Source organism: Nematolebias whitei, chromosome 7 (assembly GCF_014905685.2).
Source record: "Nematolebias whitei isolate Nwh7 chromosome 7, NemWhi1, whole genome shotgun sequence".
In the NCBI taxonomy this organism is placed as follows: domain Eukaryota; kingdom Metazoa; phylum Chordata; class Actinopteri; order Cyprinodontiformes; family Rivulidae; genus Nematolebias; species Nematolebias whitei.
Genome location: NC_056504.1, coordinates 22,942,465 through 22,960,306, shown reverse-complemented (window position 1 = coordinate 22,960,306; position 17,842 = coordinate 22,942,465).

Below are 17,842 nucleotides of genomic sequence, written 5' to 3'. Positions count from 1 at the left end.
TTCTAGCTAATCCTTCAGTTGAGTCTCGCCATAGACGCCAAAAACATTTAGGGGAAAACCAAAAACCAAACCTCAAGTCGTTCGTCTAAAAGGACAACAGACAATTGAACCAAATTATATTTTGCCATGTAAATCTAACTTAAACCAAGTTAGGAATGGAAAAATAGTTTGGAATGCCCTTCTATAGGTATAACTCTCTATATAAATTTTGTAGCATGACCCACCCTTTAAACTGGTAACTGTAGCTGATCTAAACCATGATAGCCTACGCACCAGGTGCATATAGGTTAAGGTCTTATGTAAAATCCCACTCATAAGCCCAACTAAAACCACATAAATGCATAACACATAGAACCAGAATGGCACCTACTGGGAACCACCAGCAGCAACCTTCGCTGAAGGGACCTACAACTCCAACGTGGGTCTCCAAACTCCCTCCAGTAGTCGCCTCTGCAGTTCAATCGAGGGAACCCCTCTGCATGCTGATCAATCAACACTTCCAATCGTTGTGGATTTATTGTTGTGGATTATATGACTTTTTCCAATGGATTACAGACTTTGTTTCCAAGGGGTTAAAGCATTGCTACAATGGAATTACCAACAACACAATGGAATTACCAACAACATTGTGGAATTACCTAAACCGTTGTGGGATTACCTTCTTTGACTTTTGTTTTCCTCTTGCTGGATTACATCAAGATCAAGGACATTCGGAGGCATAAATTCATGTTGGAATTCATCCCCATGGACAGGCGATGATTTCCAAAGGGGGGACTGTAGTAAACTAGGCCTCTGACAACAATCTGTCTCTGAAGACCTTCATGGGACAGGAACTGTTATTTCATTGATTTGAATCCAGAAATACAAATTAGCTCATCAAGAGACTGTTTAATTGTATCTTGAATTAATCAATTGAAAGAACACTCTTCTTTTTACATTATCATTACTATTTTAGAATATCTTGATAATCAAAGTGGGTTTAGTTCATACCATTTCTAAATGTTGAAGTGAACCACTCATTTTAAATCAACTGTGAAACAGTATTAATGATTTTTAAACCTCATTTAAATTAGAAATCAAGTTAAATGTCTATTTACAAAGTAAATATGCATTTTGATCTTCTGTCTGAATGAGAAATAGTGATGTCGGTCAAAAGTCAGAGACAGTCAGAAAACAAGTTATTAGAACGAACTGTCTTGTTTTTAAACCTAGCAGACGGTGAAAAAAGAAGCAACTGGCACCTGCTTCCTCTCACTTCTTCAAAACATTTCTCTGTCTGTACTAAACGTTCCTAAACATTCCTGCAGCCTCTTTTGACTTTTAATAACCCTCTGACATCACTGAAACACGCCCCTGTTGGTTGTTTCAACCAATCAGGAAGTACCAAGTGAACGGAAGTGAGGACTCTTTAAAAGTCAAGACTTCCTAGAACTATTCAGTCGTTGACCGGAGTCTTCCTGGAGTCTAACTCAGTATTCTATGGAGTATTCTACTTCTGAGTCGAATCGCTGACTGATGTTCCTGAGAGTTCCTAAGGAACTTTCAGATTTAATCAATAGCTGATGGATTTGACCGTGAGACGAGGGTCAGTCCATCCTAGCTGGAGACACAGCGTCTCGCTGTGAACTCACCCGGGTGTAACGCCCTACAACTTCGAAGGAAGCTTGTCTGTTGGACGGAGTAAATCGTCACGACTTCTGACGATGCCAGAGACCCTGACCGGAGACGCTGGAAAGATAGCGTTGAAATGGACCTCTGTACCGGAGTTGATTTATCTTCTGCAAAGGTAACGAGTCGTCACGCACCGAGTGTACCGGGGGTTTGAGCTGGTGTTGAAAGAAGCGTGCTAATTCTGGTCAACAAACATACATCTTTCCTTCATCCTTCTTCCTTTAAACTTATCCATTCCTTCCTTTAAACTTTATTTTACCAGTAATCTAGATGTCTTCAGAAATGTTCTGTTGTCTTGTTAGCAAAACGTGCCAAGTTTTTATTAATCAGAACCAGATCAACAAATCAATGTGTACATGTTTTGATGTTAAATTTTGATTCTGTTAAATAAATGACCGCATTTATTCTGATGGGTCAAAGAAAAATGGCGTCTCATGTCACTGATTAAACAATCCTCACAGTTATCTCGTCACATGGCATTAATTTAACTCGAAAAAGAAAGAATCCGTTGTATTTAAATAATTAATATTCTTCGTGCTTGAACTAGCTTTAAGAATAATTAATTAGTAGTGAAGCGACAGTTAAGCTGTCCCCCACACTCACTACAAGGGCCTCCTTAGCAAAGATAGGCCTCCATTGCTGAGGACGTCTGGTGACCTACAAAGGTATTTGCCTGGTTAAATAGCAAACACACATGTGCACACACATATATATATATATATACATATATATATACATATATATATATATATATATATATACATATATATATATATATATATATATATATATATATATATATATACACATACATACATATATGCACACACACACACAGATTAATTGACAGATAAATGGATCCACCTTTAAATTATGGAAAGTTTTAAATGTTAATACAAGCCGATATAACTACGGGACTTTACAGAATGGATTGAAGGAGTCATGATGAGAGCTGGAATTATCTCACAGCAAGTGCCCTGCAGTTTAAGATACAGTCTTAGTGTTAAATTAAAGAAATGCAGATAAAAATTGGTAATTTCATGTTTTCAAAAGAAATTTTCATTTTAACGGTGCCTGTCCCTTAAAAAAATTACTGCTTAAACAAAGATTATCTTTGAGGATTATTTAAATGATGTGATTTGTATATCTAAAACAACAATAACCCTTCACAGGTCTCTGGAGCAGTGCTGAACTAAAATAACTACTGTGAATGCTTTTTAGAACTGTTAATTATAAATTGCTTCAGCAGGGATGGATACTGTACACCCCCCCCCCCCCCCCATTTTTTCTCTCTACAGGAGATGCCATAAGGAGAATTGAGAATCTATAACTGTAAACTGGACAGATGGGACAACCAGTGAGGTATCAGTGTTATGGATGACTGAATACAAATAAATATTGATAATCAGGAAAGACACAATTCATGATTTTAAGTAATGACTATTGATTTTTCTATAATGAGATGAGCTAAATTATAGAAGTTGTTTTGGATGATAAATTAGGCTGGCTTATTGTATATAATATAAGGATCAAAAACTTTGCTAGATATTTGACTTCTAAATCACTTAAAATGTTCAGTGCCAGAGTTACAGGCAGATTAAATCAAATCTATAGATGTTTTTATCTCAGGTAAGATTTTTACAAGTGCTGAGTTGGAATACACTAGTTTTTACTTATTTTTTAATTCTTCTTAACAGATACTAAAAGAAAATATATAATAATGAATTCTAACAACTACTAGCATGATTTAAGACAGCATTTTAGGGTAATGTATAACACTTATAATGACTTGTGAAATTTGGTGCGTGAAGAAAAACCATAAGTGTTGCTGATAAAATGCTAAATGTGATGACTCATTTCAGAAAAACTTGACAGGAATAGAATGATGGGTAGTGTCAATAAGGGCTGCTTGTAGTGGAAGTCAGTCAGCTCCCAGAAACATGCCTAGACATATTCTTGTTTTGGGCCTGTGTGGAAAGTACCCAAGTTTCCAGGCTAAGTTAATGGGAAGCAGATGCTGAAAGCACACACACGCATGTAGTGTTCTAAAGGGCTAGGTTAGCTTCAGAGCTTCACTACAGTCATATTTAAAATAACGGGTTCTCTCTTTTTCGAGCTACTTACAGCCATGTGACAGAGGTACTGTCCGTAGATGGTTTAATCAGTGTTGTCATATCTTTGCGGATATTGTTATCAAAGTAGTGGTGATTCGGGTCATCACTTACTGAGGGTTTATCCGCAGCTGGCAGATGGGTGGCAGGTACCTCTTGTGTACCGTCCTGGCAGACCTCTGGAATGGTCTGTCCAGCCATAAGGTTTGCTGTGTTTAGCACAGGAGGATCCTTTTTGGCTGGTTTTAGTGACCACAGTACATTGTGGCTGGTGTCCACTCGGACACCTAATTTTTCCAAGATGTCAGAGCCCATGTAGGTTGCATGTGGTAAGTCTTGGACCACGAGGAATGGGTGTACCAGTTCCCGTTGGTTCCAGATCAGTTTCAGGTTAATGTCTCATTTCGCAGTCATCACTCGTGAACTGTTGGGATACAATGGAAAGCGGAAAGCTTTCCTGATCAGAACTGGACCCAAACGTTTTTTAACCAATGTTTCGTAGAAAGCTTGGTTAATAGCTGATTTATCTGTCCACAGCGACAGTACAGCATCTTTGGTGTGGGATCCTTGGATCACTACACCTTTAACTACCAATGGTAGGTAGTGTCCGGTGGGCTCTGACTGTCTCAGCTCGCAGAGGAGGCTTTCTTGTTCAGTCAGAGTTGGGTCCACCGGTTGGGTGTCTTTGGTTTCACATGCTTTTGAAGGCTTACTTACCGGGACTGTGTTCTCTGCTGAGAGGTCCTCGGTGCCTTCTGCGGTGCCTGCTGTTGGGCAGTCTGTGACTGTCTCGGGAGGCATGAGTATTGGCAGGGGTTTGCTCACTCGGGCCCACATTGTCTGTTCACCATAATCTATAATCGCCTCAAAGCGATTTATAAAATCCTGGCCGATCAAAAATGGGAATGAGTCAACCATAGACACATGTACCGGGTGGTATAGTGTCATCTCGCCAACCTGCATGTGAACCATAGCTATAGCGGTTAGGGTTGTCCTCGTCTCTGCGAGGCCCTGCAGTTCTATAGCACGTTCTATGAGAGGGATTTCCCTGTGAACACCGTTAGCGGCGGTCCTGAGCTCCTGGAACAGTCTGGCTGACATAATAGTTTTGTCGGCTCCACCGTCCAGTAGGGCTTCATGTGTGAGGACCCCTTCAAGTGCGATCGACAGGTAAGCTTTTTTAGCGACCCCCTTTCTGATCAGGTTACACAGGAACCTTGTAAGTTTTGGCCAACGTTTCTTCTTACGTTTACCTTTGCCTGTGTAATCCTGGTTTATCCGAACCGTTGGTGCAGTTGCTGCTGCTCCTGAGAGTTCGGTTTTTGACGAGCCTCCGTCATTGATGTATGAGATCACCCGCTCACTGTGTGTTGAGGGGCTCTCATTGTTTGTAACAACAAGGTCCTGGTGGCTGTCCGTGACAGAGGCAACGTTGTTGTTTGTGTCACCCTGATTTAACTGAATCGTTAGCACAGCTGTTGCTGTTTCTGAGGTTTCAGTTTGTGACGGGTCACCGTCGGTGACATGTGATTGTACCCCCCCTTTTTCTGGTGAGGGCCTGTCAGAGTTTACAACAACAACATCATGGTGACTGTCTGTGACAGGAGTAATGGTGTTGTCTGTGTGCTCTGACTTATCAGCAATGATATTGCCACACAACGCGTCAGGTTGTTTGTCCGTCGCAACACCTTTCAATATTTCTAAGAACCGACGCACACTCTCTGTCTCGTCCGAGCTCAGAGGTCTGGGGCTCTCTTTCTGGATCCGCTGCCGTTTCTTTTTCATCTCAGGCTGTTCAGGTCTACGTGGTGGGGGAGCAGGTCCCCTCCTCTGGGGTTCCCAGTGGGATCCCTGGTTGTATGGGTCACCTTTGGTGCCATACTTTTTACCCATAGGGCGTGCGCCCCCCTTCTGGCACATTCGTTCATCCTCTGGTTTCTTGGGAAACCTTTTAGGATCTTGTCTGGACCAGGGGGCACTCACCTGTTGTGGTTTGGCTGCTGGGAAACCTCGTTTCCTCTCACCTTTTTTGGGAGGGGGAGCTGAAGCTCTCGTCCCTTCCAAATCTAATGACTGGGCAGGAATCCTCTCACAGTTCTGTAGGGTTAGGGTGTTAACGTGTGTTAAAAAAAAATTCTTTTCATGATTTATGATTTCAATGAGTTTAAACTGATAAACAGAAGGGAAATGTAAGAGTTTTTCATGTTATCATTTTAAACTGCTTTATGACTCTTGTACTTCTGTGCATACAAAGCAAAAAGTTTCTGATACTATCAGTCCACATCCAAGCTGATAGTAATTCCCTGTATTTACATAAGCTGTTTTTACTTAGAACTGTTTGTTAAAAACCAAACATGTCAAAATGTATCAACTAGTATTCCAGCAGTGTCATTGTTTTTCTCCTCACCCTTAAACTGATTTCAACTGATACAGATGGTGTCAGAAACTCATTACAATAAGCATTTAATAAACTGAACCTTTACATGATGTTTTGTTCTGATCAAAGAGTGTTTCCAAGCCAAACACTTATGTGTCACTCTTACCAAATAAAAGCCAGTTCTAACAGCAAGGCTTTGGAGTTCACCTCTGGTTCCAGACCAGAGGTGGATTTTCTTCCCTGCAGGGAGCACTGGCCAAAAACCTTACTCCGTCCTGTGTGATGTTCTCTTTTTTTCTGTTGGGTACGAGAGAAAATACCTAACAGACATCACCATGCCTTCCAGAGGACCACATGGCCTTCACATGGAATACCCTTGAGTTTCTTTTTCCTTTCTGTGGAATTATCACTTTGAACTCAAATGGAATACCTTTGCCTTTCCTGTTTCACGTTGTGGAATTAACCCTTTGAACACCTGGAATTAACCCTTTTGAACACACTGGGAATAACCTAGAACATTGATCCTTTCCCTACCTAGAATTATTCCTTCTGACTTAATATGGGATAACTTTAACTTTGTTTTCCTTCCATGGAATTATAGACTTTGACTTTTGGGAATCTACTACGATGTTCTTGGAACATTCCTGAGGTGTGGACGACGAGTTTTCAATTCACAACCATCGGGGTTGAAAATCGAAAAGTGGGGAAATATGTAGGGGAACACCACCTCAGAAATAGTTCACCACCTCAGAAAAGAACACCTCATCTCGGAAAACAGTTCATCTCAGCTAAAACAGAAAAAGAGTTCACCTCATCTCAAACAAACATCATTCATGTGTTTTGTGTTTGAAACTGTTTCAAATAAGATGTATCTATTCCCTTGGGAACAAACAGACTTTGTTTTACAGGTGTTCATCTCAGCTCACTAACTTCTTAGTTGACACTAATGTAAATGTAATTTTAAAAAATCTGTTACTGTGTTAACTTCACTGCCAATATGAACTCATTTCCCATGAAACGGACAGATCGTTTTAATAAATTTTGGTTCAACTGAACTCGAAGTTGAAACATATGCTGAGACTTTGTGGAGTTTTATCAAACTTGTTGTTCAGTAAAATTTAGAAGACTGAGAACTTTTGTTAAAAACATGTAGCAAAGTTTATTTCTCTTCTGCAGAAGGGAGAACACATGAAACGAAAACACAGCTCAGTCAGTTGTGTGTGTTCTCAAAAAACATGAGCAGTACGGCTTCATTTATACACCTTCACACGTAACATGTTTTGACACAACAAGCGCTCATTTGCAATCTTATCAGAATAAAAACAGACAGTACGTTTGTAGTCCGTGTGACTGGTTCTGGAGCTGGGGTTCCGTACCGGCAGTCTGTGAGAAACAGAAGTTAAAAAGCTTCACACACTGATGCTGAAGAGATGCAACTGCTACAGTTTAGATAATCTTTAACAGTGTGATATAAGATAAATGAATAATAAGAGTGATGATAATAAAATTGAAAATGAAATAAAATAAAATTGATGAACAAAATAAACTGGTATTAATGTTTTCATTTCCACAATTCCACAATTCCTCCCTTTTGTTCCCATAGGAACAACAATAACACAAATATGTACAGATAGAGATATAGACACTGATTAACAGAAACTTCAAGGCACATGTGTCATACGGAGTATGGTTTAACATATGGCTATCATAAACATCAGTTAGAAATCTACTAAGGCTGTTTTTGTGGGGGACAGACCCCTGTAATGAGAGCAAGCGAAAAGTAAAAGAAATCATAAAAATAAAATGACAAAATTGTGAGAAGCAAAAACATAATAAAACAAAATATTTACATAATGGTTGTCTTCTTGTTGGTCAGGACAAAAACAGTAGAGTGGGTGGGTGGGTTACACTTATTGGAATCAGGATTGACATTGTTATGTAACAGGGCATAGGTTTCTGCCAGGCATTCAGGAGTGAGGGCAGTCGAGATCAGACATGTGGACAATGAGCGAATACAAGGTATACAACAGCAACCACAAGTTATTAGAATGGCTAAACAAACTCCTATGGAGATATTTGATAGCTTTGAAGAGCTGGTACATGACGTAACGCTTGTGAATATCCTACAGAAGAGAGCATTTCTTTATCACAGCATGCAGGTCCGTATCCATGTATTCAAAGATGAGGTAAATGTCTTTATCATTTTGTGCTTGGATGATGTTGAAAAGCTTGACAATGTTGACGTGATCCCCAAACTCCTAGAGGAACATGATTTCTCTGTATGTTCGCTGGGCATCTGTTCTGTTTCTGAAAGCATCAAAGATTTTCTTCACTGCCACGATCTCCCCAGTCTGTTTGTCAACGGCTTTCCATATGAAGCCGTAGGCCCAGTGCTAGGGTGGTTTTCCATGGATGTTGTAGTAGGCCCATTTTTGCAGTGTCTTTTCTTGGGGGGAGAGCCTGTAAAAAGTCTGATGAAGAGTGGAGAGTTCTTTATGGATCAATGGATGAGGTGCAGCGAAACAGGGGCTGGTTTGGTAACCTGGGGGGGGGGGGGGGGTGCCTCACCTGGGTTTGAGACCCAGTGAGTGAGCCACCTCACCTAGGTTTGGGAAGAACCTAGCGAGTGAACTGTCCTAGCTTATTTAGACTCAAAGTCTAAAATAAGCTGCTGCCTCAGCTGCCCGATGGCACTGAGTGAACTTATGGGGATTTGGCTTCTTCTTGTCCTCCCTCTGATGGTGGATTGGTCCCTCTGAACAGCTTACAGTGGGATGCGTGGATCCAGGTAGCTTGCTCAGCCACCTTGACAGCTGTGTGGGTTGTTAATAGTACTTGGAACGGTCCTGTCCACCTGGGGGAGTTCCACCTTTTCCTTCTGAAAGATTTAATCATAACAAAATCTCCTGGGATTATGGCATGCAATTGTTCCTGTGCTGGGCCTGAGAGCCCTCCTTGGACCTGGGCTCTCAGGGACCTTAAGTTATTTGTTAGTTCAATGCAATAGGTTAGCATGTTATGGTCACAGTGTTTCAGGTCATTAGTCAGGTTAGTTGTGGGTCCCACTCCCAGGTTGGGTGGCGATGCAAACAAGATTTCAAAAGGGCTAAGGTATGTTTAGCCCTTCTGCGCATGCGCATGTACATCAGTGAGATGGGTAAGCATGTAACCCAGTTGAGTTTTGTCTCATCACAGATTTTTTTCAGTTTGTTTTTTTAATGTCCCATTTTCTCTTTCCACTGCGCCTCCATTCTGTGGGTGGTACGCACATTGTTTAGTCAGGTCAAAGTTCAGTGTGGTTGATACTTCTTGAATAATCTGATTTGCAAAATGTGGTCCATTATCACTGGAGATTCGTTGTGGAATACCCCATCTTGAGACCACCTCCTGTAGGAGAATTTTTGCAACTGTATTTGCTGTGGCATGTTTTGTGGGAAATGCTTGAACCCATTTGGAGAACATGTCCACTATTACCAGACAGTATTTTTTGTTTTGGACTGGTGTTAGTTCAATGAAATCAATCATCAGATGTTGAAATGGTGCTGTAACAGTTCTGTGAGCACCTGGTGCTGATATTTTTGCTATTTTGGAGACATTGTGAGTTGCACACACAAGGCAGGAGTCACAGTGGGAAGCAACAGTTTTTTTGTGTGTTTTTTTTATTTGGGTGACAGAGTGGGGAATGAGGAGGGTCAGATCAGAATAACTCACAATGTCTCTGCTAGCTAGGACTGCTTTGTCAGCAGCTGCCACAGCGCGCAAACAGAGGGGCAGGCCTGCTGCTACAGAGTCCAATTTGGCAGAAAAATAGGCAACCGGTTTCAATCTGTCGCCATGTTTTTGGAACAATACAGAAGTCATACAGCCACCGCGCTCATCCACAGCCTGAATAAAAGGTATTGTGGGATCTGGAATGCCAAGAGTGGGGGCTTGCTGCAGTTGTTTTTTCAGCGCTTCAAACGCCTGCAGTGCCTCATTAGACTATATCAATTTAGAGCTCATCAGTAAGCCTTTTTCATGACATATGACATGTAGAGGAGTCTCCATTTCAGCATAGTTAGGTATAAAATGCCTGCAATAACCACAAAGTCCTACAAAGGACATCAACTGCTTCTTAGTCTCGGGAAATGGCAGTTTCACTATTGCTTTAACGTGAGTGTCTGCAATTTCCCTACATGCTGCTGAGATTCGATGGCCCAGAAATGTCACAGTGGTTTGTACAAACTGCAGTTTAGACAACGAGGCCTTGTGGCCCTGGTCTGCTGAATATTGAAGCAGACAGACAGTGTTTTCTCTGCATGACCGCTCTGAAGGAGTGGCTAGTAGAAGATCATCAACATATTGTAACAATGCACAGTCAAAAGGAAGTGAGAAACCTGTTAAACTGTTATTCAGTGCTTGGTGGAAAATGGTGGGTGACTCACAGTAACCTTGACACAGGGGGGTGAAAGTGTAAGACTTTCCTTGAAATTGAAAAGCAAACCAAAATTGGCTGTCTGGATGTATGGGCACACTAAAAGGGAGGGATGGACGGTGAATAATTACTCCGGCTTTAAGCAAAGAGTGAAAAACAGGAGTAATGCCTCTTTCTGCGTCAGGTTTTAGGGGGTACTGAGGGATTTTGGGTCGATATGAGGATTTAGGTGTAACTTGAATGAGTTTTTGGCCTTTTATGAGTCATACATAATATTTAGTCTGTGCCCATAGATGTGTTGGGACTGCTGCCAATTCTGGGTCGTCCTGAGACAAGGTGGACATTGTTAGTCATTTGTTATTGTCAATCACTTCTTTTGTGGGGCGTACAGTCAGCAGATGACAAAAATCGTGTCTGTACATGTTGAGAGAGGGTGAATAGAAAAAGCTGTCATGGGGTTCCCAGTCTGAAGTCTGGTGGGCTTTTAGTGCTAGGGAACCCAAAGAACGCCACTGCTAGTCAGGTGGTTTTGTCAGAGAAATGTGAAGGAAGGAGTCTGCTGTAGTAAAATACAACGTCTGAGGAGTCATGTTGTCTTTGAGTGTAATTGAGACAAAACAAGAGTCTGAGGTCCAACAGAGGGACGAAGTGGTCAGTTGTGTCTCAGGGGTCATCAAAAACGAGTCTCCTAGTTGGTCAGCAGGATCTGAAGTCACATGAGCAGTGCAGTGTAAACGTTGTTCAGACATGAAACAAGTTGTGGGTGGGAGTCTGGCTCTGGCCATTTGAAGGAGAGACTGCTGTTGAGTAGGATCCAGCAAGAGCCATTCAAAAACATACAATAAATCTGGTGTAAGGGAGACAAGAGTCTCTGGGTTGTCTGCTTGTTTTGAGACGAGCAGACCTTCAGTGCCACAGCTGAGAGTTAATCTGAATTTCAGTATAAAGTCCCTGGCCAGCAGATTAACTGGGCAGGAGGTCTGACAGCAGAAATTGATGGTCATGTATAATGTGATCAAAAGGATCAGTAGTTTTTAGAGGGGCTGTAACAGCTTCAGGAACAGCCTGACCGTACACTCCTGTAGAATGTACTATTTTGCCTGAGAGAGGAGCGTCAGGAAAACATTTTTTCATAATCAGTGATTGTGTCGCTCCTGAGTCAACAAGAAATTTAATTGGTTTGTCTTGAACTAACACTGTCAACATAGGTAATTTCAGATACGCTGACTGAGTGTATTTGTAATATGTTAGAATGATCTCGCCTGTGTCTGATGGAAAAACAGGTGTGTGTGTGCTGATACTTGCAGTGCAGAGTCCTGGGTCCTGGTCTCCCGGCACTAGTCAGGTGGAATAACCTCCTCTCCGGCCTCTGCCCCCTAGATGTCCAAAACTACATTCACCATGTCGGTATGGGCTTGGGTAAAAAGTTCTGTCCATTTTGTGGCTGCTGTTGGCCTGGGCCATGCTGCTGAGGCCTCGGGCCCTGTGGTCTGGACTGGTATGGCAGGCGACCTCTGCCACGCCACTGATTCCTTTTGTGTGGGCAATCTCTGATCCAATGGTCAAGTCTTCCACACAGATAACAAGGACGAAGTCCAGCTGGGTCGTTCTGGTATTGATAAGGCTGGACCGGTTGCTGTTGAGGTCTTGGTGGGTGAGGTGGCTGGACAGCAGCTGTATTTAACGTCATCTGTGTGGCTGCTTGTAGCAGCGTGAGCTGGGCCTCTTCAGTTTGTCTCTGCTTTTTCTTTTGAGTGGAGGTCTGCTCTGCTGTGTGTTGATCCCAGGCGTGTCTGGCGTGTCTGAGAAGCTCATTCAGGCGGACGCCAGTTTTCCATCCGATATACTGTAGGTGGTTTGGACAGCTTTGCGGATTGGTGGGAGAAGTCCAGTCATCAGAGATTGGCCGAAAATAATCTCAAAAGACGTTGCTTGAGGGGCTTCTCGCCAATCATCATTATCGATGGGAATACCAGAGTGGGTTCTGAAGATGGGCAGCAGTCTGTTAGCATAGTCTTGTGGGGCTTCATCTGGTCTCTGAACAGTGTCTGTGATGGTGGTGAAGCTTGGGGTCTGAGGATACGCTGCAGTGATGTGCTCTGTGATCCTTTCCACATGTGTGAAGAACTGTTGGTTGTCCTTGTGATCTTCCTGAACGTTGACAATTCGATGTCCATCATGTCAGTAGCTACAGCAGCTCCTCCTTGTGCCAGGTCAGGCAAGTGCTGGCTCGCCATCTCGATCAGGGTCGCCTTTGGCCATGTACGGTACACCAGTTGGGGGACAGTCGGTCCTCCAACCTCCAGCATTGGGTTGGTGAGCAGGTCTGCAGGATCGTCCACTCCATCTGCTGCTTAGGGAAGGTCAGATAATGATGATCTGCGTTTTTTTCTTCTTTTTTCTTTAGGCTTTGCTGTTTAACGTCGTCAATTTCCTTTTTTTATAGCTTCAGCCTTTTCTTCAAGGGCCTTAATTTTTCCCATTTGTCTTGTGACGACTTTAGTACTGGTTCCAGCGACAGGACCTTTAGTATCAGCTGGGGTCTTCAGCGAGGATACTGGTGGGGTTTCATCATCTTCTTCCTCTGAATCAGATGCTGGTGCATATCCTTGAAATTCATCATCAGAGTCGAGGGCCCAAGTGGGTTTTGGTGGTGGGAGCAGATGAGCTTGACCTTTAATGGGTAGTTTTTGTGATTTTTCCTTCTTTTTCTTTGCCGTTACAGGTGGGGCGTACGATGGTGGGTTGGTGAAACCAGCCAGAGAGGGGTACAGCGGTGCCACGGGAGACAGAGGTCCATAGGACTCCGGTATATGATGGAGAGAAGAGAAAGACACATTTAATTTGTCCTTAAGCAATTTCTTTTTATTTTCTGCTTATATTTTGTGTGAATTTGTCATTTTCTCATTTTTTAGAGCCAATTTGGTCATCTTCTCAACTTTTTGAGTCATCTGGTACATTCTAGACGCTGGTTTTTGTGTTAGGGATTTGGACTGGTTTTTCCATAATTTAAATGCTTGCTCATGATTGTGCATTGCTACAAAAATATCCTGTGGTATTTTCTTCATATTACACATTTTTTGTTTCTGTCTTAACAACTGTTCTTGTAATTTTTGAAATTCTTTGGGGTCAAAAGAACCATTTTTTGGAAAATTAAATTTAGAATGCCACTGTGAAATAAAACAGACACAAATCCATGTAATCTATGCATATGGTCCGCAAGGAATATAATCCTCTTCTTTGCTTTTCCCTGCACCCATTTTTGTTTAATTTTTCCTGGTGCTTCCTTGTTTAATTATCCACTATTTATTTCTCAGTCCCTTATCAGGAACCTACTTCAATTTTATACAAAATCTACCTCGGTTTTATTTTTAAAACGTACTTTTGTTCTATATATTTCTCAGTCCCTTATCAGGACCTACTTCGATTTGTGTTATACAAATCTACCTCAGTTTTATTTTTAAAACCTACTTTGTTATATATTAAAAAGTTTTTCAGTTTACCTTAAGTAGTTGTTTTTGTTGTCTGTCTGGTTCGAATTCTGTCGAGGTCGAACCATCCCGATGGAAAACCAGAATGTCCCCTCGCTCTCAAAGACTAGTAGAGGTTTAGGGAAGAATCCTGCGATTCCTGGTGATCAACCCCCATCCTGGGTCCGCCGAGCGGACGTACCAGTGAAGAATTCTATTCGTGACGCCAAATTGTGGAGTTTTATCAAACTTTTGTTCAATAAAATTTAGAAGACTGAGAACTTTTGTTAAAAACACGTAGCAAAGTTTATTTCTCTTCTGTACAAGGGAGAACACATGAAAAAAAAAACGCAGCTCAGTGAGTTGTGTGTGTTCTCAAAAAACATGAGCAGTGCGGCTTAATTTATACACCTTCACGTGTAACATGTTTTGACACAACAGGTGCTCATTTGCAATCTTAGAGTAAAAACAGACAGTACGTTTGTGGTCAGTGTCAATCTTATCAGGGTAAAAAATAGACAATACGTTTGTGGTCCATGTGACTGGTTCTGGAGCTGGGGTCCCGTACTGGCAGTCTTTGAGAAACGGAAGTTAAAAAGTTTCACACACTGATGCTGAAGAGATGCAACTGCTATAGTTTAGATAAGCTTTAACAGAGTGTGATATAAGGTAAATGAATAATAAGAGTGATGATAATAAAATTGAAAATGAAATAAAATAAAATTGATGAACAAAATAAACTGGTATTAATGTTTTCATTTCCACAATTCCACAATTTTACCTTTATCAAAAATGAGTATTACTCCCAGGATGGGTTCCTATGAAGATAACACCATGAGAACCCCTTTGTTTAATGAAATTTACTTTTCAGATGATGGACAGCGACACCTTTTGGAAAAACACTGCCTGCTATTAACCCCAAAATGTCATTTTCTGTTTTATCTTTATAACTGAATGTTTATTTATGAAAATGTGTGTTTTAGGTAATCTCTCTTTAAGATAATCATTTGTCTTATTTGTCTCTTTTGAAAGAATAACTTTTAAAGGCAGATAGAGAAAATGGACTTTAGATTTTATAAAACATGACAGGAGATAGGACCATCCCTCTTCCGAGAGGTGGACTAAAGTCAATCTGAAACACACATACAGTTAAGTTTCACTTTGTCTTCTTGAATCACTTCTTATACAAGCACTTCTGCACTCCTACTTCTTCATCAACGACTCAATACACTTCAACTGGACTTCGAGCAAACTTCAGAGAAAGACGCATCCTCCTAGAGAGACATCCTAGGAAGAGATTTGAGTAGACAATCAGCCTTTCTGCAGACGTCTCAGGATGAGAGAACCTGACCGAACCAGAACCATCACACTGCAGAGTGGTAAATCCCAGCTGACTTCAGAGCCAGTGGCCGGACCTTCGTCCCTCCAGCCGATGATAGGTGAACTTTGAGGAAAATCAGCCTCTCAGGCCTTGCTGGTATCATGTTAAGCAGCTGTGGAACATTCTGACATCTCGTTCTGGTGCGAGAGACTCTTCAATGCACTTTCTGGTGATCATACATCACAATAATCTTATCAGACAAAGTACAGCTCACTTTAGACACAATTTTAACTACTCCACAAACATAACCAAAAAACAGTCCAAAATCTGCCTTTTTCAAGTTGCACTGATTTGAATAATCAATTAGACCTTTGATACAAAGCTATTTGTTATTCATTTGTTTGTTATGCATAATTTATCATCACATATATCACAGATTATTATTTTTATAATAAAATACATAAAATCAACTGAATTTGTGATTATTTCGGCATATCTGTGTGTATTAACTGATTTGATGCCCTTTAAACACGAGAAAGAACTCACGTTTCAGTTTACATTTAATTTGAGGTTAGAGACTGATTTTTCCTCTAAACAGAGATGGTGCCCAAACAACGAGGTTATTTGCATAATAAATGTATATCTTATGAGCTTAACTCATAACTGATCATTTACAATATATATCCAGCCCCATATCCCTCTACACTGTTTGCACAAAAAGAGGAGGAGGAGCAGCTCATGCTGATTTATTGAGAACTTCTTGTAGCATAAGGTCAGAAAAAGAAAGACTCTGTCCTGTTAAACTGAATCTTTTGAGTTATTTGTTATGCAGCTTATAGTTTTAATGCAAACTATCGGTTTCTCTCCACACTGCAGGCGTCTGAGGACTGTTGACATCCAAACTAAAGTAGCAATATCCTGATGCATGCTCAATAATCCAGTTAGAAAAATCCAAAAAAGTTAAATCTGGTCCTCTAATGTAAACAAAATTGTTAAACAAAATGAACTAAGCTTCCTAAATTTTTGTTTACTTATTTTTTACACCAAATTTCTTAATACATGCTTTATTTTTCTTCACCATTTAATCATTAGCCCACACACTTTTTGTCTACGTAAGGTAAAACCTGACTTCCTCAGTCGGATGGAAGTCGGATGGAAGACGAAACGTTTCTACATTTTTTTTGTTTTGCTTTGTGTTTTTTTTTTTTTTTGAATGTCCAGAGGACCAGATTTAACTTTTTTGGATAAAGTAGCAATAGTTCATCTTCAGGATGATATAGTGTTCAGAGGTGAGAGGAGGCACACTGTGAGATGCTGCTGCTCTCTGGTGGCTGTCAACCATCAGCTGAGTCTACGAGAGAGGAGGCAAAGTATCCCCCCTCCCCGGCCGTATTTAGTCAATCTGGAACGTATCATCACCATCTGGCGAATAAAGATTTTGCGCATGTATGTGCACGTGTTTTCTTTTCTGTTAGCAAAATATCTCACAAATCACAGAATTGATTTTAATGAAAGTAATCACATGAACAACTGTGAGTGAATAACTTTAGTGTCAGCCCCTTTGAAGATGGCTGCTGCTGCTAATCCACTTTATCAAAATGACTCGGTGTTAATTACAAAACGAGAGCTAAAATATTGGTGTGGTAGTAGCTGAGAGTTATTCCCAACACTCTGAGCACTAACAGATCACACAATATATGAATTTAAAACATTACCACTGGACTCACTTATGTATGTCAGCAAAATATCTCAAGACCTAGAGCAGTGGTGATTTTAGCCTCTTTTTGGGGAGGGTGCTCAAGCACCCTTAAATTCTAATTCAGCACCCATGAAAAATAAAGTTAAAAAAAAATGGGGGCGTGGTGTTCTGGGTTTGGGTTCTGTTTATTGCATTTATGATTCAATGCAACAAAACAAACAATATGAAAGTTAACAGATCATTGTAATACTTGGTTTATTTACATAATGACATTAATTGGTGGATGTCCGGCCCCTGAGCAGTTGACTTTCAGTAACTGTGGCCCCCTGAGCAGTTTAGTTGGATAGAGGGTGAATACAGTTTGTTACATTTCCAAAGCCTAAACAGAGTCTGGAAAAATGTAAAAGATGGATAAAGCCCTCCAGCTGACCTCATGAGCAGCTGAATACAACAGTAATAAGCAGGAAGTATCACATGTTCATCTGTACGAAGGTAACTGCAGGTAAATCCTCCATTTTCTGTCATAATTACATCTATGATTAATGGTTAAATTAAAGTCCAAAAAAGTTCAATCTGGTCCTCTGGACATTCAAAAAAACCAAAAAACAAAACAAAGCAAAAAAAATCTAAAAACGTTTTGTCTCTCATCCAAGAGACTTCCTCAGTCTGAGGTGCTGTTTTCAGCTCAGTCTCTTAAATAGCACCTTCTCAGAGTGGATCAACCAGTTTGCTGCTGACAACCAAAACCAGCTGATCACATGCTCAAGAAGGACCATCAG